This window comes from Petromyzon marinus, chromosome 80, assembly GCF_048934315.1.
Source record: "Petromyzon marinus isolate PM22_M1 ecotype Great Lakes invasive population chromosome 80, UKy_Petmar_22M1.pri1.0, whole genome shotgun sequence".
Lineage (NCBI taxonomy): Eukaryota > Metazoa > Chordata > Hyperoartia > Petromyzontiformes > Petromyzontidae > Petromyzon > Petromyzon marinus.
Window position 1 is genome coordinate 1,200,250 of NC_133746.1, and position 27,333 is coordinate 1,227,582.

Here is a 27,333-nt window from a genome sequence, read left to right on the forward strand (position 1 = left end):
GGCCACTCCAGGACCTTTATGTGCTTCTTCTTGAGCCACTCCTTTGTTGTCTTGGCCGTGTGTTTTGGGTCATTGTCATGCTGGAATACCCATCCACGACCCATTTTCAATGCCCTGGCTGAGGGAAGGAGGTTCTCACCCAAGATTTGACGGTACGTGGCCCCGTCCATCGTCCCTTTGATGCGGTGAAGTCCTGTCCCCTTAGCAGAAAAAAACACCCCCAAAGCATAAGGTTTCCACCTCCATGTTTGACGGTGGGGATGGTGTTCTTGGGGCCATAGGCAGCATTCCTCCTCCTCCAAACACGGCGAGTTGTATTGATGCCATATAGCTCCATTTTGGTCTCATCTGACCACAACACTTTCACCCAGTTGTCCTCTGAATCATTCAGATGTTCATTGGCCAACTTCAGACGGGCATGTATATGTGCTTTCTTGAGCAGGGGGACATTGCTGGTGCTGCAGGATTTCAGTTCTTCATGGCATAGTGTGTTACCAATCATTTTCTTGGTGACTATGGTCCCAGCTGCCTTGAGATCATTGACAAGATCCTCCTGTGTAGTTCTGGGCTGATTCCTCACTGTTCTCATGATCATTGCAACTCCACGAGGTGAGATCTTACATGGAGCCCCAGGCCAAGGGAGATTGACAGTTCTTTTGTGTTTCTTCCATTTGCGAATAATCGCACCAACTGTTGTCACCTTCTCACCAAGCTGCTTGGCAATGGTCTTGTAGCTCATTCCAGCCTTGTGTAGGTCTGCAATCTTGTCCCTGACATCCTTGGAGAGCTCTTTGGTCTTGGTCATGGTGGAGAGTTTGGAATCTGAGTGATTGATTGCTTTTGTGGACAGGTGTCTTTTATACAGGTAACAAGCTGAGATTAGGAGCACTCCCTTTAAGAGTGTGCTCCTAATCTCAGCTCGTTACCTGCATAAAAGACATCTGGGAACCAGATATCTTTCTGATTGAGAGGGGGTCAAATACTTATTTCCCTCATTTAAATGCATATCAATGCATAGCATTTTTGACATGCGTTTTTCTGGATTTTGTTGTTGTTATTCTGTCTCTCACTGATCAAATAAACCTACCATTAAATTATAGACTGATCATTTCTTTGTCATTGGGCAAACGTACAAAATTAGCAGTGGATCAAATACTTTTTTCCCTCACTGTACAGCAGGAGTCAGGGTCGGGATCGAACCCATGACCCTGTATACCAGGCGAGGTAGTTAACATCCAGCCACTGTGGTGATGAGAGAGGAAAAGACGCAAACTCCAAATATACAGCAGGCGTCAGGGTCGGGATAGAACCCACGAACCCCTGTATACCAGGCGAGGTAGTAAACATCTCCTGCTACCTCCTCCATCTGGAAGGAGGAGGTGGCAGAGTCACAGTAGATGGACGGGGCCAGTGCATTGACCCTGCGATCAACCATGGCTGGCCTGCATCTACGGTACGAGTGTCCACCTCGTCCCGGATCGTCTTCACCGGAGGTAAAGTGACCCCACCACCACCACCACTACCACCACCTCCCTCCAGATGGACGGAGCCACCGCATCGACCCCGCGATCAACAGTGGCCGGGCTGCCTCCGCGCCAGCTAACCGAGCGCCCCAACGAGAGGGCGCGACCACCGCGCCCGCTCCGCTCACCGGCTTGATGTCCGCGTGGATGATGCCCCGCCCCTTGGCGTACAACAGGAAGTCGAGGATGGCCCTGGTGTACTCCCTCAACCGCCTCACGTAGATTCGCCCGATGCTCCCTTTGCTCATGACATCGTAGAGGCTCTTCCTGGCACGACAACGACGACGACGACGTTAAAACCCCTTTCCCGTTCCGATGACGTGCGCAGGGCGACCCCCAACCCGGACCCCAAACCGACTGTGCCACTCGGTTAGTTTTGGGGGGGGGGGGGAGGGGGGTCAGGAAACTCCTCGTCGCTCTGCGGTATTCATTCGCGTCGTCGCCGCGCTGCACTAGCGCCGAGAGAACTAACGCGCACAAAACATTGCCGCGCGTGAAATATTTAATGATAATAATTTCATTATGATTTTATTATAATTTCACCGTGATTATGTTATTACAATTTATATTTTATTATTTCATTACTAGCATTTTATTACTATCATATCACAATTTAATAATAAATGTATTATTATTACTTTATTGTCGACCTTTCTTAATTTTAAAGTTTGTTTCATGTTGGGAAGTATGCTAAACATTTCGAACAGAAACACATATTCACAAATTTCCCTTTTATATATATAGATTCTCATGAAAAAAGTTTAATGTGTGATTCATGGGGAGCGTTTCCGTGAGTCGCGTCTTCCGCAACCCGGGGGACTTCCTGCGTCTGCTTTGTCCCCACGGTGTTCTGCGATTGTCGATAATGCAGCGGTTCGCCATGCTGAGCTGCTTGACCCACGGGGGCCACGTGGACGCGTGCTGCTCGACTTCCCAGAGCTTTGGATACTCAGTTGCCAAACAAATTGTGATTGTAAAATTGTCATATTAATTGTTGCATAAATTAATTATCAAAATAGCAATTAAATAAGTTACGTCTTCGATGAAATTAATTGATTTAACGAGGCGAGACATCTTTTGATGAATTGTTAACTATCTTTAAACTCATTAAACAAACTGCAAAATAAGTTAATTATGAAAATTATTAAATAAATATATTGGGGAACAAATTAGAAAATTAATCACCCCCCTACTTTGCGCAAGAGCACAGAAGTGTGGTCACCACATCTGTGCCTCTTTATAAGGAACGGAAGAGGTGGAATTCTCCACAAAATCTGGCTGTCGCCTGATGAAGCTGGTTGTAATTACTGGCGAAATGTCGTACTCAGAGATTGTAAATGTTGTGGCTTGGCTGTCCAACACACCGTTGTGCTGTACCATTATACTACACTATACACTACACTATACACGACACTACTATACACTACACAATAGTGCTGTACTAGTAACGAATTGGCACGTTCTGTTTGCGTGACCACCCTTACTAGTTGGCTGTGTCGAGTGATGGCGGGTTTAACGACACAACATTTATATATTTACGTGATCTAACCCAAACATACCTCTATATTGGATGATATTGGTCGCAAAAGCCCTCCGTGTAAAACTCAATTAATAAATGTGATAAATCGATAAATCTAGTTGTTTGATCAAATATTAAATAAATATTAATTCCGAAATAAATCAACTATCGAACGGAGCAATGGACACGCACGTGGGTGGGTGGTGGGGGGTTGGGAAGGTTCACGTACTTCAAGAGCTCGACGACGAGGCAATTGTGTCCACGGAATTCGAACGTGTCCAGGACCCGGATGACTCCGTAGCGCTCATCGCTGGCCCTGCCCTGCAGCTTCTTGGCCACCTCCAGCTCCGTCCTCTGGCGGGCCGCTGTCGAGGAGCTGCGCAGCGGGAGGGGGAAGGCCACGAAATCAACGGTGACTCTGTGTGGATGACTCTGTGTGGGTGACTCTGTGTGGGTGTCTCTGTGGGTGACTCTGTGTGGGTGACTCTGTGTGGGTGTCTCTGTGTGGGTGACTCTGTGTGTGTGACTCTGTGTGTGTGACTCTGTGTGGGTGACTCTGTGTGGGTGTCTCTGTGTAGGTGACTCTGTGTGGGTGTCTCTCTGGGTGACTCTGTGAGGGTCTCTGTGCGTGACTCTGTGGGTGACTCTGTGGGTCTCTGTGGGTCTCTGTGGGTGTCTCTGTGGTTGACTCTGTGGGTGACTTTGTGGGTGACTGTGGGGGTCTCTGTGGGTGTCTCTGTGGGGGTCTCTGTGGGTGACTGTGGGGGTCTCTGTGGGTGACTGTGTGGGGGTCTCTGTGGGTGACTTTGTGGGGGTCACTGTGGTGGTCTCTGTTGGTGACTCTGTGGGGGTCTCTGTGGTGGTCTCTGTGGGTGACTCTGTGTGGGTCTCTGTGGGTGACTGTGTGGGTCTCTGTGGGTGTCTCTGTGGGGGTCTCTGTGGAGGTCTCTATGGGTGGCTCTGTGGGGGTCTCTGAGGGTCTCTGGGTCTGGGTGTTCTGTGGGTCTCTGTGGATCTCTATGGGTCTCTATGGGTCTGTTAGTTTTTAGTTCATAGTTAGCAATAGTTATGCGGCAGTTATTATTTTGTTAGTTCATATTTAGCAGCAGGTTTATATCAGTTAGTATTCCGTTAGTTTATAGTTAGCAACAGTTTTATGGCAGTAAAATGTTGTTAGTTTAAAGTTAGCAGCAGTTTTATGGCAGTCAGTATTTTGTTAGTTCATAATTAGCAGCAGGTTTATGTCAGTTAGTATTTTGTTAGTTTATAGCTAGCAGAAGTTTTACGGCAGTTAGTATTTTGTCAGCGAGTCCATAGTTAGTGGCAGTTTCACGGCTTTGCCTCCAATCATTGATGATCATTTTCCGAGAGTGCGGGCCACCCCGAAAGGCCCTCTGACTCACCACAAGGGCAGCGACAGCATCTTGACGGCCACGAGCGTTTTGGTTTTGTGGTCGAGGCACTGCAGCACCAGGCCCTGGCCTCCCTCACCGATCATCTTCTGCACCTCATAACGGTAGTGGAGCTGTTCCTTGCAGACCTAGGAGGCGAAGGAGGAGGCGGAGGCCTGTAGTCAGAGTCATCGCAATCGGAGCTGCCACCACCGAGCCTAACGCTCGGTGGTGGCAGCAGCAGTCGGGGCTTCCAGGACCGCCATTATCTACCACGGAGGTTTCATTTTGCTTGGGTGTTAGATCGCGGAAATGTATAAATGTTTCGTTAAACTGCCGAATGCTTGACTTAACGCTTTCGTGACTGCAGGAATTAATATTCTTGGGTCTTTTGGTAAAGTCACGTAGATAGGTTCAAAGAAAATAATAAAAAATAACAGAAAACTACAACATTTCGATCGCAATGCAAGCGGTCGTCTTCCTGTTATTTTTTTTTATTTTCTTTGAACCTATCTAAAGTATGTTACTTTACCGAAAGACCCAAGAATACCAAATTGCGTTAAAACTTGGGGGAGTTGTTCGCCTTTTTGCGTTTATCCATCTAACACTGGGTAGTGAGACATGGGGAGTGAGACACTGGTGGTGAGACACTGGTGATGAGACACTGGGGGTGAGACACTGGTGGTGAGACAGGTAGTGAGATACAGGTAATGAGACACTGGTGGTGAGACACTGGTGGTGAGACACTGGTGGTGAGACACTGGTGGTGAGACGCAGGTTGTGAGATGCTGGTTGTGAGACGCTGGTGGCGAGACGCTGGTGGCGAGAAACTGGTGGCGAGACACTGGTGGCGAGACACTGGTGGTGAGACAGGTAGTGAGATACAGGTAATGAGACACTGGTAGTGAGACACTGGTGGCGAACAATCTGGTGGTGAGACCCAGGTATTGAGACTAGGCCCGAAAGAAGGCTGTTCTCTCTGGTGTAGACTAATCAGTTTCAAAGGCAATGCCACATATTATCAGAGCATGTTGTTGTTTGGATGTTCACCACCAGCATGTGTTTTATTTCCAGAAAGGCTGCAGCCTATTGTTATGCTGTTAAAGGCTCCACCACTGAGCTGCTATGTAACTCTTCTTGTTCAAAAGCGACCTGGCCATCTCAAATCATTGCTCAACGAAGTGGCCTTATCATTACCACCGTGTTGAAATGTATAGCGGAAGCCAATTGCTCTCAACGTGTGGTGACGTTGATTATAAATGTGGAAGGAAAGAAAATGGGGGACCCGGAGAGAAATCCACGCAACCACGGAGAGAGATAGAGATGCAAACTCCAAATATACAGCAGGCGTCAGGGTCGGTATCCAACCCACGACCTTCTGTATACCAGGCGAGGGAGTTAACATCTCCTGGCCACTGTGGCCGACGTTATAGTGAGTGGATTAGCCAAAGTTTGCTACATACGGCGTGAAATAACTTTAACACATACACAGAGACCCATATCCTGAGAGACCCAGAGAGACCCACAGACACTCAGACCAACAAAGACCCACACAGATCCTTAGACACCCACAGAGACCCCCAGAAACCCATAACACAAAACCTTAACTGACTGTCTGTGTCTTGTGGTGGTGGCAGATTAGAAATTTATACTCATGCCTTCTAACCCAACAAAAACCTCTGTGGGTGTCTAATGGTGTCTCTTTGGGTGCCTCTGTGGGTCTCAATAGGAGTGGGTCTCTGTGGGTCTCTATGGGTGTCTCTGTGGGTCTCTGTGGGTGTCTCTTTGGGTCTCTGTGGGTCTCTATGGGTGTCTCTGTGGGTGTCTCTGTGGGTGTCTCTTTGGGTCTCTGTGGGTATCTATGGGTGTCTCTTTGGGTCTCTGTGGGTATCTCTGTATCTCTGTGAGACTCACAGGGATGTAGTTGTTGTTTTCGTCGTCGTAGCTGTCGTTGTTGTTGCCGCCCCGGGGTTTGCCGACCTTGTCCACAGTGAAGAACCATACTTGTTTCATGGCCGCCAGCTCCAGCTTCTGGCGATGACTCAGCAAGGGCCCAAAGAGATCCAGGATCTCTGCACACGTGACAACAACAACTAAACTTTGAACTATTCTGTTTTTTTTACATGCCAGGTAAGAGCTACATCGTCATCCTCATCAACATATTCACGTGGAGACTCATCACTCAACTCAGACCCACAGAGACCCACAGAAACCCATACTCGTATCGAACCATAGAGACCCACAGAGACCCATAGAGACCCATACTTATATAGATCCATAGAGACCCACAGAGATCCATGCTCATATCGAACAATAGACACCCAGAGGGACCCATTGTAAAACTAAACTATATGTATATATATTTTCTTATATTGGCAGGTAAGGCCCCACCGAAGTGGCTGATATCATCATCATCATCACGTGGAAATATATCGCGGCAGCCAAATACTATATACCCATGTAACATGCCCACCATGACAACCCCCATCCAATATGGCTGACGTGACATCCCCCATGCAACATGGCCATCAGGACAGCCCTCATGCAACATGGCCGCAATAAAGTCCCCCTTGCAACATAGCCGAAGTTACATCCCTCACGCAACATTGCTGCCGTGACATCCCCCATCTCACATGGCCACCATGACAACCCCCATGCAACATGGCCGCTGTGATATCCCTCATGCAACGTGGCCATCCTATAGACTGCCATGCATCATGGCCACCGTGAAATCCCCCACGTAACATGTCCAGAGTGACGTCCCCCATGCAACATGGCCATAGTAATTTACCCCATGCAACATGGCTGCCGTGACATCCCCCATGCAAAATTGCCACAATGAAGTCACCCGTGCAACATGGCTGCCATAAAGTCCCCTAAGCAACATGGCCACCGTGAAGTCCTCCATGCAAAATGGCGGTAGTGACTTCCCCCCATTCACCGATGGACATGTTTGCTCACTGCTGTTCTCACCTCGAGGCGATTTACTGCGGATAGGGCCGGTGCCGGCTGCTGACAGCGCGCTCCACGTGTTGTCAGAGACTCCCTCCCTCCTTCTCGCTCCAGCTTGGCTCGTCTACACGCACATACATACACGAAAACAATATTGGGAGTAGGCTCCTCTACACACACAGACGTCAAATAAACAGTAGGCCTCAGGGTCGGGGTCGAACCCACGACCTCCTGTATACCAAGTGAGGTTGTTAACATCTCATAGCCACCATGGTGCCACAGAGTAGTGTACAGGCATCACAAACACTCACTACATCTCGCGGAGGATCGTTCCACGGTTCGGTTCGCAAGTGCTAGTCGTAAGTCGATGTTAAAAAATATATATTTCATGGAAGCTCGTTCATAAGTGTGGGTGGTGTTTGTAAGTGTGGGTGGTGTCGTAAGTGTGGGTGGTGTTCGTAAGTGCTGGTGGTGTTAGTAAGTCGAGTGTAGGGGCCCATGCGTACCTCCATGGTGCTGATGCTCAGAGTGGCTTTGCTCACGCAGCAGTCCCCAAGGTCTCTGTGTGGAAAGCTGTGAGTGGGGGGGGGGGGGGGGGGTGGGAGGGGGTGGAGATGGTGTAGAGAGTCACAACACGAACTCACATCCTCACCACTGTCCTACATCCCCCCAACAGGAACCCCCCATCCTCACCACGAACACACAACACGGACTCACATTATCACCACAAACTCACATGGACTCACATCCTCACCACGGACCCAGCCTCACAAATAAGCAACAACACGGACCTACAAACTTAACACAAACCCACAAGACGGACCGACACACTCACCACGAACCCACAACATGGATCTACACACTCACCACGGACCCACACACTCACCACGAGCCCACAACACCGACCCACACACTCACCACGAGCCCACACACTCACCTCGTCAAAGGTTTGGCACGGATGGCTTCAGCAGAAGTTGGACGAAGATGATGAAGCTGAAGCAGCTGAAATTTGAGAAGCGGCCGTTTCCTTCACTCCCGTCTCGAACTGTGAGGAAGCACGTGGTGTTGCGACGTCACCGTTGCTGTCAGCCACGCCCCTACGAGTGACGTGCCAGTGCGAGACCACGCCCCCGGAAGCCGCCTCCCGCCCCGCCTCTTTCGGCGACCCCCACCTCCACCCCCAGCTTCTACTTCCGCTTCCGGTCGGGGCGAATGGCGGGAAAAATCTGAACCCTGTCTGGGCATCCTCGAGGTCGACTCAGCCTGAAGATGCCGACACGGGGCTCTGTGTGAGGTGAGTCTGTGTGTGTCTGTGTGAGGTCAGTCTGTGTGTGTCTGTGTGTGTCTGTGTGTGTCTGTGTGAGGTGAGTCTGTGTGTATCTGTGTGTGTCTGTGTGTGTCTGTGTGAGGTGAGTCTGTGGGTCTCTGTGTGTGTCTGTGTGAGGTGAGTCTGTGTGTGTCTTAGAAATATGTAACAACTAAGCTTGTGCCGGAGGCCCCGGGGGGCCAGGCGTCTATGACGTCTCCTGGCCAAACCCCAATTGGCGGAGCCAGGAGATTGAATACCTACCCTCGGGGCTACTCCAGAAACAACGAAAAGCCACTACGGTTGGCCACGTGGAATGTTCGAACGCTCACTGCAGAGGAGAGGCTGCCACTCCTCTGTCGGGAGCTGGACCGGTACCGCCTGGATCTATGCGGCATTCAGGAGGTCCGGTGGACCGGCTCTGGCTCCTGCCACCATGAGGGGTGGACAGTCCTCTACTCGGGGCAGCAGACTGCCAAACAACAGGGTGTGGGTCTTCTTTTGAACAAAAGAATGAAGGGGGCGTGGGAGCGTGGCGGTGAGGTGTGGGAAGCTGTAAGCCCCAGGCTACTTTGGGCTCGCCTTCCCATCAACCGGAGGCGAGGAATGGTGGTCGTGGTTACTTATGCCCCCACCGAAGATGAACATCCGTGGAGGGATGCAGGCAAAGCCGATGAGTCAGATGCCTTCTATGACCTCCTGTCACAGGTGCTGGCTAAAGTGGCCCCTCGGGATAGAGTCATCATGTTGGGTGACTTCAATGCCCGAGTTGGTCATGATACCGGCACCTGGTCTGGAGTGATTGGAGGGCATGGGCCAGATCAGCTCAATAACAACGGTAGGAGGCTGCTAGATTTTTGTGCAGCCCATGGGCTTGTAATTACCAACACGCTGTTCCGGCATCGGCGCATCCACACAACATCATGGATGCATGCCGGGTCCAAGCAAGAACATCTGCTGGACTACATAGTGACGGACCAGCGAATGCGAGCCCATGTCCTTGACACCAGGACCTACCGTGGAGCTGATCTACCCTCTGACCATCGACTAGTCATCTGTAAGATGCGCCTGCCATTCTTCCACTCCGGTGGTGGGTGTACACCCAGGACCCCATTCCAACCTAAAGTGGCCTGGTCTCAGTTATCTGATGAAAGTTGCAAGCGAGAATTTCATCATCGCTTGCGGCTGGGATTGGCATCGTCCCCGACTCCTCCTGATGTCGAGGGTAAATGGGCGAGGTTTAGGACTGTGACTCATGCAGCTGCAATGGCTGCTTTGGGTACGCGGTCCAGACCTCCCCAGACACCCTGGATGACAGAGGAGTTGTTCACGATGGTTGAGAAAAAGCGACAGGCCCACTGTCATCGGCTACAGAATCCCACATCAGAGAATGAGGAGGCTTACCGCAGCCTTCGCTCGGAGGTTCGGAGAGCCGTGAGGCGCTGCAAGGATGGGTGGTGGTCGCGGGTTGCTGAGGAGATGGAGTCTGCCTCAGTGGCCCGTGATCACAAATCTCTATTTAACTCCATCAAAAAAGTAACCTGCAGCGCCACACCTATTACCATCATTAGGGGAAAAAACGGTGATCCAATTTCCGACCCCCAGGAACAGGTTCGCAGATTTGCTGAGCATTTCTGTGAGGTCCTGGGGGAGGGAAAATCCCTCAGCCAGGAAAACATCGTGGCACAAAGTGAGGATGACCCTGCTGAGGCTGCGGTGCCTCAAATATTGGATGAAGTCACCCCCTGTGAGTGGCTGGCTGAGGTGCCATCTGCTGAGGAAGTATTGAAGGCGATCCGGAGTCTGAGACCAGGAAAGGCAGCGGGCAGAGATGATCTCCCAAGCGAAATGCTGAGGGAGGGTGGCGTTTGTGCACAGACTGCCCTATATGACATCATAACAACAGTCTGGACCACTGGACGGGTTCCGCAGGATTGGAAGGATGCCCTGGTGGTCCCCCTTTTTAAGAAGGGGGACCGCACAGACTGTAACAACTACAGGGGCATCTCACTCCTCAGTGTGCCGGGAAAGGTCCTGGCAAGGATTATTCAGCATCGCCTTGCCAGGCACGCTGAGGAGAGGCTTGCGGAGCCCCAATGCGGTTTCAGGAAAGGGCGGTCCTGCACAGATGCCATATTTTCTGTCCGTCTGCTACAGCAGAGGTGTAGGGAATTCCAACAAGACCTACATCTCTGCTTTATTGACCTGGTCAAGGCCTATGATACCATCAGTAGGCCTGGGCTCTGGGTCGTTCTTCGTGCTTTTGGAGTACCTGACCCTCTGCTCACGATCATTAAAGACCTTCATGATGGTGAACGGGCCCGGGTAAAACTACGTGGCCGGGAGTCAGAGCCATTCCCTGTACACCTTGGGGTGCGACAGGGATGTCCTCTGGCTCCCACATTATTTAACATCTATTTTGACCACGTAGTTCGTGAAGCCTTCAATAGCTGTACCGGGGGAATCTCCATATGGTACAGATATAATGGGAGGCTAATCGATGCCCGGGTGCGGTCAAGGGATGGCTCCCTATTGCTCAACCACGTTATGTATGCTGATGACTTGGTAATAGCTGCTCAGTCAGAGGAGGAGTTGGAGACGCTGCTGCTGAGACTGGAGTGTGCCACTAAGAGGTGGGGCCTTACCATCAGCCCCACCAAAACTAAGCACCTGCCTGGGTATTTTGTACCATCGGACACTCAACCCCCACAACTCCCAATCGGTGATGGGGCAGTTGTGGAGAGAGTGGAGAGTTTCCCATACCTGGGCAGTGTGCTTATGACTGGCTCCAGTTTAACAGCAGAGGTCTCACTCCGAATCAGTCGAGCGGCAATATCTTTTCATCGGTTGCGTAACGCTGTGTGGAAGCTACCTGGTCTGTCGCTCCGCACTAAGCTTCAGGTCTTCTCGGCCACGGTCATTCCCTCCCTTCTCTACGCTTGCGAAACGTGGACCCCCCTAATGGAACATCTTCGCCGGTTAGAAACATTTAGGCTGGTCTGCCTACGATCCATCCTGGGTTTAACCAGACTGGATTGTGTGAGGAGCTCACAAATCCTTGAAAGATCTGGGCAGGGTCCCATCGGTGAGCTCCTCCGGCAGGCAAGGCTGCGATGGCTGGGTCATGTAGCCCGCATGCCCAGCCACCGCATGCCGAAACAGCTTTTGTTTGGCCGGATTGAGGGGGCTAAGCGGGCGCGGCACGGGCTAGAGAAGAGATGGAGTGATGTGGTACAGGAGGACGTGGAGCTGAGTGGACTTGCCGATGACTGGTACCAGCGGTGTCAAGATCGGCCTCTGTGGAGGAGGCTCGTGAAGGATGCTACTGGGCAGTTGGAGGCAGTCGCCCTCCAACAACAACGGAGGGCGGAGGAGCGACGCTCACAACAACGAGCGGAGCGCCGGGTGGCTAAAGCACAGCAGGTTGGCACAGTAGGGGGCACAGGTGGTGCATCAGCCAGTCATCTCAGTCAGTCGACCCGTGGCACCTGGGTCTGCCCCGTGACCTCCTGCCAGCGGGCGTTCGACACTTCACGTGGCCTCAGGGTGCACATAGCCTGGCACAAGCATCGTGGTGACGTCACCGCCACTTAGTGGCGAATGGCGGTTGTTGTTGTTGTGTGTGTCTGTGTGAGGTGAGTCTGTGGGTCTCTTTGGGTGGTGAGTCTGTACGTCTCTGTGGGTCTCTGTGGGTCTCTGTGTGTTGCGAGTCTGTGGGTCTCTGTGGGTGTCTGTGTGTGGTGAGTCTGTGGGTCTCTGTGTGGTGAGTTTGTGGGTGTCTGTGTGAGGTGAGTCTGTGTGTGTCCGTGTGAGGTGAGTTTGTAGGTGTCTGTGTGAGGTGGGTCTGTGGGTGTTTGTGTCTGTGTGTGTCTGTGTCTGTCTGTGTCTGTCGGTTGCGTAACGCTGTGTGGAAGCTACCTGGTCTGTCGCTCCGCACTAAGCTTCAGGTCTTCTCGGCCACGGTCATTCCCTCCCTTCTCTACGCTTGCGAAACGTGGGCCCCCCTAATGGAACATCTTTGCCGGTTAGAAACATTTAGGCTGGCCTGCCTACGATCCATCCTGGGTTTAACCAAACTGGATTGTGTGAGGAGCTCACAAATCCTTGAAAGATCTGGGCAAGGTCCCATCGGTGAGCTCCTCCGGCGGGGAAGGCTGCGATGGCTGGGTCATGTAGCCCGCATGCCCAGCCACCGCATGCCGAAACAGCTTTTGTTCGGCCGGATTGAGGGGGCTAAGCGGGCGCGGCACGGGCTAGAGAAGAGATGGAGTGACGTGGTACAGGAGGACGTGGAGCTGAGTGGACTTGCCGATGACTGGTACCAGCGGTGTCAAGATCGTCCTCTGTGGAGGAGGCTCGTGAAGGACGCTACTGGGCAGTTGGAGGCAGTCGCCCTCCAACAACAACGGAGGGCGGAGGAGCGACGCTCAGAACAACGAGCGGAGCGCCGGGTGGCTAAAGCACTGCAGGTTGGCACAGTAGGGGGCACAGGTGGTGCATCAGCCAGTCATCTCAGTCAGTCGACCCGTGGCACCTGGGTCTGCCCCTTGACCTCCTGCCAGCGGGCGTTCGACACTTCACGTGGCCTCAGGGTGCACACAGCCTGGCACAAGCGTCGTGGTGACGTCACCGCCACTTAGTGGCGAATGGCGATTGTTGTTGTCTGTGTGTGGTGAGTCTGTGGGTGTCTGTGTGAGGTGAGTTTGTGGGTGTGTGTGTGAGGTGAGTGTGGTGAGTCTGTCGGTCTGTGTGTGTCTGTGTGAGGTGAGTCTGTGGATCTCGGTATCGTGAGTCCGTGAGTGTCTGTGTGAGGTGAATGTGGGTCTTTTTGTGAGGTGAGTTTGTGGGTCTCTGTATTGTGAGTTTGCAGGTCTTAGTGTGGTGAGTGTGGATCTCTCTGTGTCTGTGTTGTGAGTCTGTGGGTCTCCGTGTGGTGAGTGTGTGGGTCTTAGTGTGGTGAGTCTGTGGGTCTCTGTGTGATGAGTTTGTGGGTCTCTGTGTGGGGAGTGTGTGTGTGTTTCAGTGTGGTGAGTGTGTGGGTCTCTGTATGGTGAGTCTGTCGGTCTCTGTGTTGAGTGTGTGTGTGTGGGTCTCTGTGTGGTGAGTGTGTGGGTCTCTGTGTGGTGATTGTGTGGGTCTCTGTATGTTGAGTCTGAGTCTCTGTGGGTGTCTATACATTTACACACGATGATGATGATGTTATCAGCTACTTGGTTGAGCTTCTGTCATTTGTCATAGCCAGCACTACATATCTCGTTACCTGGAAAAATCTATATCGTTTAGTTTAGTATTTGGGTTTCTATGCATCTTTGTAGTTCTCTGTGTGTGTCTCTCTGGGTGTCTGCGGGTCTCTGAGGGTCTCTATGTATGACTAAGGATCTCTGTGTCTCTATGGGTCTCTGTGTATCCCTAGATCTCTGTGTGTCTCTATCGGTCTCCATGTATCTCGATGGGTCTCAATGTCTCCCTGTCAGTCTCTATGTATCTCTATGTATCATTATGGGTCTCTATGTATCTCTATGGGTCTCTGTGTGTCTCTATGTATCTATGGATCTCTGTGTGTCTTTATCGGTCTCTATGTATCTATATGGGTCTCTGTGTGTCTTTATGTGTCTCTGTGTATCTATGCATATTTGTGTGTCTCTATCGGTCTCTATTTGTATGGGTCACTATGTTTACTAGTGGTCTCTATGTATCTGTATGGGTCAATATGTATCTCTATAGGTCCCTGTCCGACTCAATGTGTCCCTGTCGGACTCTATGTATCCCTTTTGGAGTCCATGATTCTCTTTGTATCTCTATGGGTCTCTGTGTGTCTCTATATGTCTCTGTGTATGTATGGATTTTTGTGTGTCTCTTTCGGTCTCTATCTATCTCTATGGGCCTCTGTGTGTCTCTATGGGTCTTTATGTATCACTATGGGTCTCTGTGTGTCCCTATAGGTTTCTATGTATCACTATGGGTCTCTGTGTATCTCTGGATCTCTCTGTGTCTCATTTGGTCTCTGTATTAATGGGTCTCTATGTATCTCTATGGGTCTATATGTATCTCTGTGGGTCTCTACATATCTCTATGGGTCTCTATGTATCACTATGGCTCCTTGTTTGTCTCTATGGGTCACTTTGTATCTTTATGGGTTTCTATATTTCTCTATTGGTCTCTGTGTATCTCTGGATATCTTTGTGTCTCTATCGGTCTCTATGTATATCTATGGGTCTCTATGTGTCCCTGTCGGTCTCTATGTTTCTCTGGTCCTCTGTGTATCACTATGGGTCTCTATGTATCTCTATTTATCTCTATGTATCTCTATGGGTCACGGACCTACACACTCACCACGAACTCACAACATGGACCCACACACTCACCACGCACCTACATCCTCACCACGGACCCACACACTCACCACGGACCCACACACTCACCAGGAACCCACAAGAAGGACCCACAACACGGACCCACACACTCACTACGAACCCACAACACTGACCCACACACTCACCAGGAACCCACAAAACGACCCACACACTCACCACGAACCCACAATATGGACCCACACACTCACCACAAACCCACAACACTAACCCACACACTCACCAGGAACCCACAAAACGGACCCACACACTCCACGAACCCACAACACTGACCCACACACTCACTAGGAACCCACATCACGGACCCACACACTCACCACGAACCCACAACATGGACCCACACACTCACCACGAACCCACAACACCAACCCACAAACTCACCAGGAACCCACAACACGGACCCACACACTCACCACGAACCCACAACACCGACCCACACACTCACCACGAACCCACAACACCGACCCACACACTCACCAGGAACCTAAAAAACGGACCCACACACCACGAACCCACAACACAGACCCACACACTCACCACGAACCCACAACACCAATCCACAAACTCACCAGGAACCCACAACACGGACCCACAAACTCAACATGAACTCACAATACGGACCCACACACTCACCACGAACTCACAACATGGACCCACACACTCACCACGCACCTACATCCTCACCACGGACCCACACACTCACCACGGACCCACACACTCACCAGGAACCCACAAGAAGGACCCACAACACGGACCCACACACTCACTACGAACCCACAACACTGACCCACACACTCACCAGGAACCCACAACACTGACCCACACACTCACCACGAACCCACAATACGGACCCACACACTCACCACAAACCCACAACACTGACCCACACACTCACCAGGAACCCACAAAACGGACCCACACACTCCAAGAACCCACAACACTGACCCACACACTCACTAGGAACCCACATCACGGACCCACACACTCACCACGAACCCACAACATGGACCCACACACTCACCACGAACCCACAACACCAACCCACAAACTCACCAGGAACCCACAACACGGACCCACACACTCACCACGAACCCACAACACCGACCCACACACTCACCACGAACCCACAACACCGACCCACACACTCACCAGGAACCTAAAAAACGGACCCACACACCACGAACCCACAACACAGACCCACACACTCACCACGAACCCACAACACCAATCCACAAACTCACCAGGAACCCACAACACGGACCCACACACTCAACATGAACTCACAATACGGACCCACACACTCACCACGTTCCCACAACACGGACCCACACACTCACCACGAACCCACAACACCAACCCACAAACTCACCAGGAACCCACAACACGGATCCACACACTCACCACGAACCCACAACACGGACCCACACACTCACCACGAACCCACAACACCAACCCACAAACTCACCAGGAACCCACAAAACGGACCCACACACTCACCACGAACCCACAACACCGACCCACACACTCACCACGGACCCATAACACGGAACCACACACTCACCATGAACCCACAACACAGACCCACACACTCACCACGAACCCACAACACCAATCCACAAACTCACCAGGAACCCACAACACGAACCAACACACTCACCACGAACCCACAACACGGACCCACACACTCACCACGAACCCCCACCACCAACCCACAAACTCACCAGGAACCCACAACACCGACCCACCCACTCACCACGGACCCACAACACGGACCCACACACTCACCACGAACCCACAACACGGACCCACACACTCACCACGAACCCACAACACCAACCCACAAACTCACCAGGAACCCACAAAACGGACCCACACAATCACCACCAACCCACAACACCGACCCACACACTCACCACGAACCCACAACATGGACCCACACACTCACCAGGAACCCACAAGATGGACCCACACACTCACCAGGAACCCACAACACGGACCCACACACTCACCAGGAACCCACACAACTCACCTCGTCAATAGTTTTGCTCGGATGGCTTCAGCAGAAGTTGTTCGAAAGGCGACGATGATAAAGCTGAAGCAGCTGAAGTTTAAGAAGCTGCCGTCTCCGTCATGCCCGTCTCGTACTCTGAGGAAGCACGTGGTGATTGCGACGTCACCGGTGCTGTCACACTGCGAGGGACGTTACCACGCCCCCTTCAGCCACGCCCCTCCGAGTGACGTGACGGTGCGAAACCACTCCCCCGTAAGCCGCCTCCCGCCCCTCCTCTTTTGTCGACCCCCCACCTCCACCCCCAGCTTCTGCTTCCGCTTCTGGTCGGGGCGAATGACGGCGATGGCGGGAAAAATCTGAACCCTGTCTGGGCCTCCTCGAGGTCAACTCAGCCTGAAGATGCCGACAAGGGGCTCTGTGTGAGGTGAGTCTGGGTGTCTGTGTGTGGTGAGTCTGTGGGTCTCTGTGTGAAGTGAGTCTGTGGGTCTCTGTGTGTGTCTGTGTGTGGTGATTCTGTGTGTGTCTGTGTGTCGTGAGTCTGTGTGTGTCTGTGTGATGAGTCTGTAGGTCTCGTTGTGGTGAGTGTGGGTTTCTCTGTGTCTGTGTAGTGAGTCTGTGGGTCTCTGTGTGGTTAGTCTGTGGGTCTCTGTGTGTGTGTGTGTGAGGCGAGTCTGTGTGTGGTGAGTCTGTCTGTGTCTGTGTGAGGTGAGATTGTGGTTCTCTGTGTGAGGTGAGTTTGTGGGTCCCTGTGTGATGAGTCTGTGGGTCTCTGTGTGATGAGTCTGTGGGTCTCTATTTGGTGAGTTTGTGTGTGTCTGTGTGTGGTGAGTCTGCGGGTCTCTGTGTGAGGTGAGTCTGCGGGTCTCTGTGTTGTGAGTCTGTACGTCTCGGTGTGGTGAGTGTGGGTTTCTCTGTGTCTGTGTTGTGAGTCTATGGGTCTCTGTGTGGTGAGTCTGTGGGTCTCTGTCTGAGGTGAGTCTGTGGGTCTCTGTGTGTGTCTGTGTGAGGCGAGTCTGTATGTGTCTGTGTGTGGTGAGTCTGTGTGTGTCTGTGTGTGGTGAGTCTACGGGTCTCTGTGTGAGGTGAATCTGTGGGTCTCTGTGTGATGAGTCTGTGGGTCTCGGTGTGGTGAGCGTGTGGGTATCTGTGTGGTGAATCTGTGGGTCTCAGTGTGATGAGTCTGTTGGTCTCTGTGTGGTGAGTGTGTGGATTTCAGTGTGGTGAGTGTGTGGGTATATTTGTGGTGAGTCTGTGTGTCTCTGTGTGGTGAGTCTGTGTGGTGAGTCTGTGGGTCTCTGTGGTGAGTGTGTGGGTCTCTGTGTGGTGAGTTTGTGGTTCTCTGTGTGATGAGTCTGTGGGTCTATGTGTGAGGTGAGTCTGTGTCTGTCTGCTTGTGGTCAGTCTGTGTGTGTCTGTGTGTGGTGAGTCTACGGGTCTCTGTGTGTTGAGTCTGTGGGTCTCTTTGTGGTGAGTGTGTGGGTCTCTGTATGGTGAGTCTGAGTCTCTTTGGGTGTCTATACATTTCCACACGATGATGATGATGATGTTATCAGCCACTTGGTTGAGCTTCTTTCGTTTGTAATATCCAGCGCTACATAGCTCCTTACCTTTTAAAATGTATATCGTTTAGTTTAGTATTTGGGTCTCTATGTATCGTTGTGGGTCTCTGTGTGTGTCTCTGGGTGTCTGTGGGTCTCTGGTGGTCTCTATGTATGACTATGGGTCTCTGTGTCTCTATGGGTCTCTGTGTATCTCTGAATCTCTGTGTGTCTCTATGGGTCTATATGTATCTCTATGGGTCTATATGTAACATTCTGGGTCTCTATGGGTCTCTGTGTTTCCATGGATATCTGTGTGTCTCTTTCGGTCTCCATGTATCTGGATGGGTCTCTGTGTCCCTGTCAGTCTCTGTATTTCTATGGGTCTCTATGTATCATTATGTGTCTCTGTGTATCTCTGGATCTCTGTGTGTCTCTATCGGTCTCTATGTATCTGTATGGGTCTCTGTGTGTCTCTATGTGTCTCTGTATCCATGGATTTCTGTGTGCCTCTATCTGTCTGTGTATTTGTATGGGTCTCTATGGGTCACTATGTTTACTAGTGGTCTCTATGTGTCTGTATGGGTCACTATGTATCTCTATAGGTCCCTGTCGGACTCAATGTGTCCATGTCAGACTCTATGTATCCCTTTCGGAGTCCATGACTTTCTTTGTATCTCTATGGGTCTCTGTGTGTCTCTATGGGGCTCTGTGTGTCTCTATGTGTCTCTGTGTGTCTCTATCGATCTATATGTATCTCTATGGGTCTCTATGTCTCACTTTAGGTTTCTATGTATCTCTATGGGTCTCTGTGTATCACGTTGGGCCCTCTGTGTTTCTCTATCGGTCTATGTGTATGTCTATGGGTCTATCTCTAGATCTCTGTGTCTCTATCGATCTCTATGTATCTCTATGGGTCTTTATGTATCACTATGGGTCTTTGTGTGTCCCTATGGGTTTCTATATATCACTATGGGTCTCTGTATCTCTGGATCTCCCTGTGTCTCATTCGGTCTCTGTATCACTGTGGTTCTCTTTGGGTATTTTTGGGTCTCTGTGTATTTCTATGGGTCTCTATGTATCTCTGTGGGTCTCTGCATATCTCTATGGGTCTCTATTTATCACTATGGGTCATTTGTATAATTATTGGTTTCTATGTATCTCTATGGGTCTCTGTGTGTCTCTATGGTTCTTTGTGGGTCTCTCTGTGTCTCTGTGTATTCCTTGATCTCTGTGTGTCTCTATCAGTCTCTACCTATGTGTATGGGTCTCTATGGGTCACTATGTTTACTATTGGTCTCTATGTGTCTGTCTGTATGGGTCACTATGTGTCTGTATAGGTCCCTGTCAAACTCTATGTATCCCTTTCGGACTCCATGATTCTCTTTGTATCTCTATTGGCCTCTGTGTGTCTCTATGTGTCTCTGTATCTATGTATCATTGTGTGTCTCTATCGATATATATGTATCTCTATGGGTCTCTACAGTGAGGGAAAGCGTATTTGATCCCCTGCAGATTTTGTACGTTTGCCCACTGACGAAGAAATGATCAGTCTATAATTTTAATGGTAGGTTCATTTGAACAGTGAGACAGAATAACAACAACAAAATCCAGAAAAACGCATGTCAAAATGTTATAAATTTAGTTTAATTTTAATGAGGGAAATAAGTATTTGACCCCTCTGCAAATCATGACTTAGTGCTTGGTGGCAAAAACGTTGTTGGCAAGCACAGTGGTCAGACGTTTCTTGTAGTGGGCCACCAGGTTTGCACACATCTCGGGAGGGATTTTGTCCCACTCCTCTTTGCAGATCTTCTCGAAGTCATTAAGGTTTCGAGGCTGACGTTTGACAACTCGAACCTTCAGCTCCCTCCACAGATTTTCTATGGGATTAAGGTCTGGAGACTGGCTAGGCCACTCCAGGACCTTAATGTGCTTCTTCTTGAGCCACTCCTTTGTTGCCTTGGCCGTGTGTTTTGGGTCATTGTCATGCTGGAATACCCATCCACGACCCATTTTCAATGTCCTGTCTGAGGGAAGGAGGTTCTCACCCAAGATTTGACGGTACATGACCCCGTCCATCGTCCCTTTGATGCGGTGAAGTTGTCCTGTCCCCTTAGCAGAAAACACACCCCCAAAGCATAATGTTTCCACCTCCATGTTTGACGGTGGGGATGGTGTTCTTGGGGTCATAGGCAGCATTCCCCCTCCTCCAAACACGGCGAGTTGAGTTGATGCCAAAGAGCTCCATTTTGGAGCTCTTTGGAAATCACAGTTTGAACAGTGAGAGACAGTATAACAACAACAAAATCCAGAAAAACGCATGTCAAAAATGTTATAAATTGATTTGCAATTTAATGAGGGAAATAAGTATTTGACCCCCTCTCACCGCATCAAAGGGAGGATGGACGGGGCCATGTACCGTCAAATCGTGGGGGAGAACCTCCTTCCCTCAGCCAGGGCATTGAAAATGGGTCGTGATTGGTATTCCAGCATGACAATGACCCACAATAAACGGCCAAGGCAACAAAGGAGTGGCTCAAGAAGAGGCACATTAAGGTCCTGGAGTGGCCTTGCCAGTCTCCAGACCTTAATCCCATAGAAAATCTGTGGAGGGAGCTGAAGGTTCGAGTTGCCAAATATCAGCCTCGAAACCTTAATGACTTGGAGAAGATCTGCAAAGAGGAGTGGGACAAAATCTCTCCTGAGATGTGTGCAAAGCTGGTGGCCAACTACAAGAAACGTCTGACCTCTGTGATTGCCAACAAGGGTTTTGCCACCAAGTACTGCCATGTTTTGCAGATGGGTCAAATACTTATTTCCCTCATTAAAATGCAAATCAATTTATAACATTTTTAACATGCGTTTTTCTGGATTTTTTTGTTGTTATTCTGTCTCACTGTTCAAATAAACCTACCATTAAAATTTAGACTGATAATTTCTTTGTCAGTCGGCAAACGTACAAAATCAGCAGGGGATCAAATACTTTTTTCCCTTACTGTATCACTATGGTTCTCTGTGTATTGCTATGTGTCTCTATGTATCTCTATGGGTCTCTGTGTATCTCTATGCATCTCTATGGGTCTCTGTGGGTTTCTATGTATCACTATGGGTCTCTATGTATCTCTATGGGTCACTATTTATCTCTATGGTCTCTGTGTATCTCTATGGGTCTCTATCACTATGGGTTTCCTGTGTCTCTATGGGTCACTATGTATCTCTATGGGTCACTATGTATCTTCTATGGGTCTCTGTGTATCTCTATGGGTCTCTATGTATCACTATGGGTTTCTATGTATCACTATGGGTCTTTATGTATCTCTATGGGTTACTATTTATCTCTGGTCTCTGTGTATCTCTATGGGTCTCTATCACTATGGGTTTCCTGTGTCTCTATGGGTCACTATGTACCTCTATGGGTCACTATGTATCTTGTATGGGTCTCTGTGTATCTCTATGGGTCTCTATGTATCACTATGGGTCTCGGTGTGTCTGTATGGGTCACTTTGTATCTCTATGGGTCTCTATGTATCACTATGTCAGTTGGAAAGGGGACTGACCAACATAATCTTCTGTCATAGCTTCATGAAGATGGTGATCATGCGCAAGAATTGCACGAAGATTTCAAGCTTCCCTGTATGTTTGAAAGGGCAGGGTCTTGATGGGGGTGAGGTACCTCAGCACTGATCAATGTGTCAATGAGACCTGCATGAATGGTTTCTCTCATCCATAGGGAAATGTGAGCATGAGGAAGGCGACGTTTTTGCCACCCAATGGTGTGCAAGGTGCTGCTTGTCCATTCAAAGACGCCGACTTTGTTGGTCGTAATGCGCATCTCATGATGCTGTGGCTTGCAACGTTTGGTCGTACATGTCACGTATATCGTTTATTGTTAAATTGGAAATCACAGTTCCTGTGATCACTGTTACATTGTTTTTAGAACTTTATTTTGGTGATTTCAAAAAGGTTCTGGTTTAGCCATATTTGTTTGTTATAGTACACAGAGTTAGACTGGTAACTGTATTCTAAATTGTCTTATGGTTGTTATTGTTTGACTTGCATCCCACTGGGATTTTTGCACACAGCGTTGATACGCGGTGCTTTTTCTGGAAGACTGCGTTTTTCCTGGATTTTTCTGTTGCGCGTAGTCACTTTAAGACGTTTATTGTTCATGTTTTTGTTTGTTGTGGTTGCACCCGATTCAAGAATCGAATGCCTCACAGGGCTAGACCTAATAAATGAACTGAACTATGGGTCTCTGTGTCTCTATGGATAAGCGTGGTTTCTTATGCAAACTGGGGAATTTGGTGGGCGATTAACATGGGAGCCTATGGGAGCTCTATGGGAGTTTGCCGGCGAGGGCGATTGTAATGTGCAGTGCGGATAGGTAGTGAAGCTTACGTCATGTAGGGAATGTGGAGGGAGGGTAATGTGAGAGCCTATGGGAGCTCAATGTGTCGCTGCTGGCAGGAGGTCACGGGACAGACCCAGCAGGTGCCATGGGTCGACTGCTGTGCCAGGCTAGGTACAGGAGGAGGTCACGGGACAGACCCAGCAGGTGCCATGGGTTGACTGCTGTGCCAGGCTAGGTGGAGGAAGAGGTCACGGGACACACCCAGCAGGTGCCATGGGTTGACTGCTGTGCGAGGCTACGTGCAGGTGGTCACGTGACAGACCCAGCAGGTGCCATGGGTTGACTGCTGTGTCAGGCTAAGTGCATGTGACGACAAACATCTGGGCAGTTGTTTCTGCTGATGAGACACGGAGCTGGGCCGACTCCAAATATACAGCAGCAGGCATGGTCAGGGTCAGGATCGAACCCACGACCTCCTGTACACCAGGCGAGGTAGTTAACATCTCATCAGGGTCGGAATTGAGCCCACGACCTCCTGCGTACCAGGCGAGGTAGTTTACATCTCATCAGGGTCGGAATTGAGCCCACGACCTCCTGCGTACCAGGCGAGGTAGTTAACATCTCATCAGGGTCGGAATTGAGCCCACGACCTCCTATGTACCACGCGAGGTAGTTAACATCTCATCAGGGTCGGAATTGAGCCCACGACCTCCTGCGTACCAGGCGAGGTAGTTAACATCTCATCAGGGTCGGAATTGAGCCCACGACCTCCTGCGTACCAGGCGAGATAGTTAACATCTCATCAGGGTCGGAATTGAACCCATGCCCTCCTTTATACCAGGCAAATCACCTGAGACCCTAGGCAGCAGCAACTCGCCACAACAAACACAACTGCAACGTTCTGTTGAGTCCGCTTATTTATTAACAACAACAATCGATAAACAATGGTCTAGAATCTAGATATATATGTACACATTATTACATTATAACTTATTTTGTATCTCTATCCTAACTCTTCACACGCGCACGTGGCTAGGCTGGCTGTAGTCCATTGTGTGGTGAGTGTGGGTGGTGAGTGTGGGTGGTGAGTATGGGTTGTGTGGGTGGTGAGTATGGGTTGTGTGGGTGGTGAGTGTGGGTGGTGAGTGTGGTGAGTGTGGGTGGTGAGTGTGGGTGGTGAGTGTGGGTGGTGAGTGTGGGTGGTGAGTGAGTGTGGGTGGTGAGTGAGTGTGGGTGGTGAGTGAGTGTGGGTGGTGAGTGAGTGTGGGTGGTGAGTGAGTGTGGTGAGTGTGGGTGGTGAGTGAGTGTGGTGAGTGTCAGTGGTGAGTGTGGGTGGTGAATGTGGGTGGTGAGTGGGTGGTGAGTGTGGTGAGTGTGGGTGGTGAGTGAGTCTGGGTGGTGAGTGTGGGTGGTGAGTATGGGTTGTGTGGGTGGTGAGTGTGGGTGGTGAGTGTGGGTGGTGAGTGTGGGTTGTGTGGGTGGTGAGTGTGGGTGGTGAGTGTGGGTAGTGAGTGAGTGTGGGTGGTGAGTGAGTGTGGGTGGTGAGTGTGGGTGGTGTGGGTGGTGAGTGAGTGTGGTGAGTGTGGGTGGTGAGTGAGTGTGGTGAGTGTGGGTGGTGAGTGTGGGTGGTGAGTGGGTGGTGAGTGTGGTGAGTGTGGGTGGTGAGTGTGGGTGGTGAGTGTGGGTGGTGAGTGTGGGTGGTGAGTGTGGGTGGTGAGTGAGTGTGGGTGGTGAGTGAGTGTGGGTGGTGAGTGAGTGTGGTGAGTGTGGGTGGTGAGTGAGTGTGGTGAGTGTCAGTGGTGAGTGTGGGTGGTGAGTGTGGGTGGTGAGTGGGTGGTGAGTGTGGTGAGTGTGGGTGGTGAGTGAGTCTGGGTGGTGAGTGTGGTGAGTGTGGGTGGTGAGTGTGGGTGGTGAGTATGGGTTGTGTGGGTGGTGAGTGTGGGTTGTGTGGGTGGTGAGTGTGGGTGGTGAGTGTGGGTAGTGAGTGAGTGTGGGTGGTGAGTGAGTGTGGGTGGTGAGTGTGGGTGGTGTGGGTGGTGAGTGAGTGTGGTGAGTGTGGGTGGTGAGTGAGTGTGGTGAGTGTGGGTGGTGAGTGTGGGTGGTGAGTGGGTGGTGAGTGTGGTGAGTGTGGGTGGTGAGTGAGTGTGGGTGGTGAGTGTGGGTGGTGAGTGAGTGGTGAGTGTGGTGAGAGTGGGGGGGTGAGTGTGGGTCGTGAGTGTGGGTGGTGAGTGCGGTGAGTGCGGTGAGTGTGGTGGTGGTGGTGCTGCTGCTGCTCGTGGTGGTGGTGGTTGCACCGATTCCACCACCACCACTCCGCTACTCTGCCGTGGGCCGTCCACCACAGAGGAGCAGGCGGCCGAAGAGCGAGCGGAGTGAGCGGAGCGCCTTGCCCACACGCGCCAGGACCCCTCGCTCCCTCTCCTCCTCCTCTTCCTTCTCCTCTTCCTCCTCCTTCTCTTCCTCTTCTTCATCCTTCTTCTCTTCATCCTCCTTCTCCTCTTTATCCTCCTCCTCGTTGTCGTCATCCTCCTCCTGCGTCTCCACCACCTCCGTCCTCTCTCCAAAGGTCTGGGTGAGCAGTGACGATGGTGATGGGAGCTTCTCCTCCGGCTCCGCTCTGTGGAGAGAGGCAGCAACACCACAGCAGCGCATCATCGTCATCATCATCGTCGTCATCATCATCGTCGTCATCATCGTCATCATCATCGTCGTCATCAACATCGTCATCATCATCGTCATCATCATTGTCATCGTCGTCGTCATCATCATCGTCATCATACCCACAGAGACCCATAGACCTACAGAGACACATACTCATAGCGACCCATACAGACCCATACTCATAGAGACCCATCCTCATAGAGACCCATACATACCCACAGAGACCCACTCATAGAGACCCATACAGACCAATGCTCATACAGACCCATAGACCTACAGAGACCCATACTCATGTAATGAGAGCACCATCTCCTTTATTACGTGGGGTGTGGTGTGATATGCAGTTATGGGTTATCTCGGGGAAAGATTACATCGAGGCCAAAGGTAATGGGGCGGAGCCACCCGGGAAGCCTCTGGAACGCTCCCAAAGGTTCCATGAGGGACGTGGCCAGAGGCGGGGTTTAGTCGCCGGGGAGAGAATATAAGCGGGGGCCGGAGCAAGGTGCGGGGTCGGTGTGTGAAGAATCAAGAGGAGCTTCCTGTCGCCGCCGCTGCTCCGCCATCACCATCGGCCACGTGGCGGCTCGACCTTCAGCCAATCAGCCGCTCCCTAGCCAGCACCGTCAGCCAGCGGCGTGCTAGAGAGTGGGGTGAGCACCACGTGGCGCAGGGCAGCGAAGCCGCTTGGGGGGCCATGCATCCGTGGTGCGAGTGACAAGAGATGAGTAGACGGCCAACTGTACCGAAGTTTTATTAATAAACGTTTCAAGTTCTTATCGTGTTGGAGCCACTCATTACATTCACAGAGACCCATACTCATAGAGACCCATACAGACCAATACTCATACAGACCCATACAGATCTACAGAGACCCATACTAATAGAGACCTATACAGACCCATACTCATAGACCCATATTCAGAGAAGCACAGAGACCCATACTAATAGAGCCTATACAGACCCCAGAGACCCATACTCATAGAGACCCATACAGACCCCTGAGGCCCATAATCACAGAGACGCATAGACCCACAGAGACCCATAGACCCACTTAGACCAGAAACGACTTGGCCATCTCGAATGATAGCCGAATCAAGTGGGCAGATATCATCATCATCATCTTCATCGCGTGGACATTCATAGCGGCAGTCAAATACTCAAAGTGCGTGACGCCGATTCTCAACGTGGAGGGGAAAATCCTGAGGACCCTGAGAAGAATCCACGCGGTGACCACGGGGACAGAAACGCAGACTGCAAATATACAGCAGCAGCTGGCATCGTCAGGGTCGGGATCGAGCCCACGACCTCCTGTAGACCAGGCGAGGTAGTTAACATCTCATCAGGGCCGGGATCGAACCCACGACCTCCTGCGTACCAGGCGAGGTAGTTGACGTCTCATCAGGGTCGGGATCGAACCCACGACGTCCTGCGTACCAGGCGAAGTAGTTAACGTCTCATCAGGATCGGGATTGAACCCACGACCTCCTGCGTATCAGGCGAGGTGGTTAAAATCTCATCAGGGTCGGGATCGAACTCACGACTTCCTGCGTACCAGGCGAGGTACACAGAGAGAGGCTCACCGTGGCTCAGCAGCTGCAGATCCCTGCACAGGAGTGGTGCCACCGCTGCTGCTGATGGTGATGGTGGCCCAGTTGGTGGTGTCGGCCCAGCTGGTGGTGGTGGCTCGGATGGTGGTGGTTGTGGGGG

General features: G+C 51.1%; 1 long non-coding RNA gene across 1 annotated transcript; it reads left to right on the plus strand.

The window, feature by feature from the left end:
• The first annotated feature begins 8,038 nt into the window (after positions 1–8,038).
• On the plus strand, positions 8,039–22,864 carry LOC142907597 (uncharacterized). Its single transcript, XR_012931113.1, has 3 exons — positions 8,039–8,679; positions 17,379–17,497; positions 22,193–22,864. It is a non-coding gene; the product is annotated as an uncharacterized LOC142907597 (long non-coding RNA).
• The last annotated feature ends 4,469 nt before the right edge of the window (positions 22,865–27,333 follow it).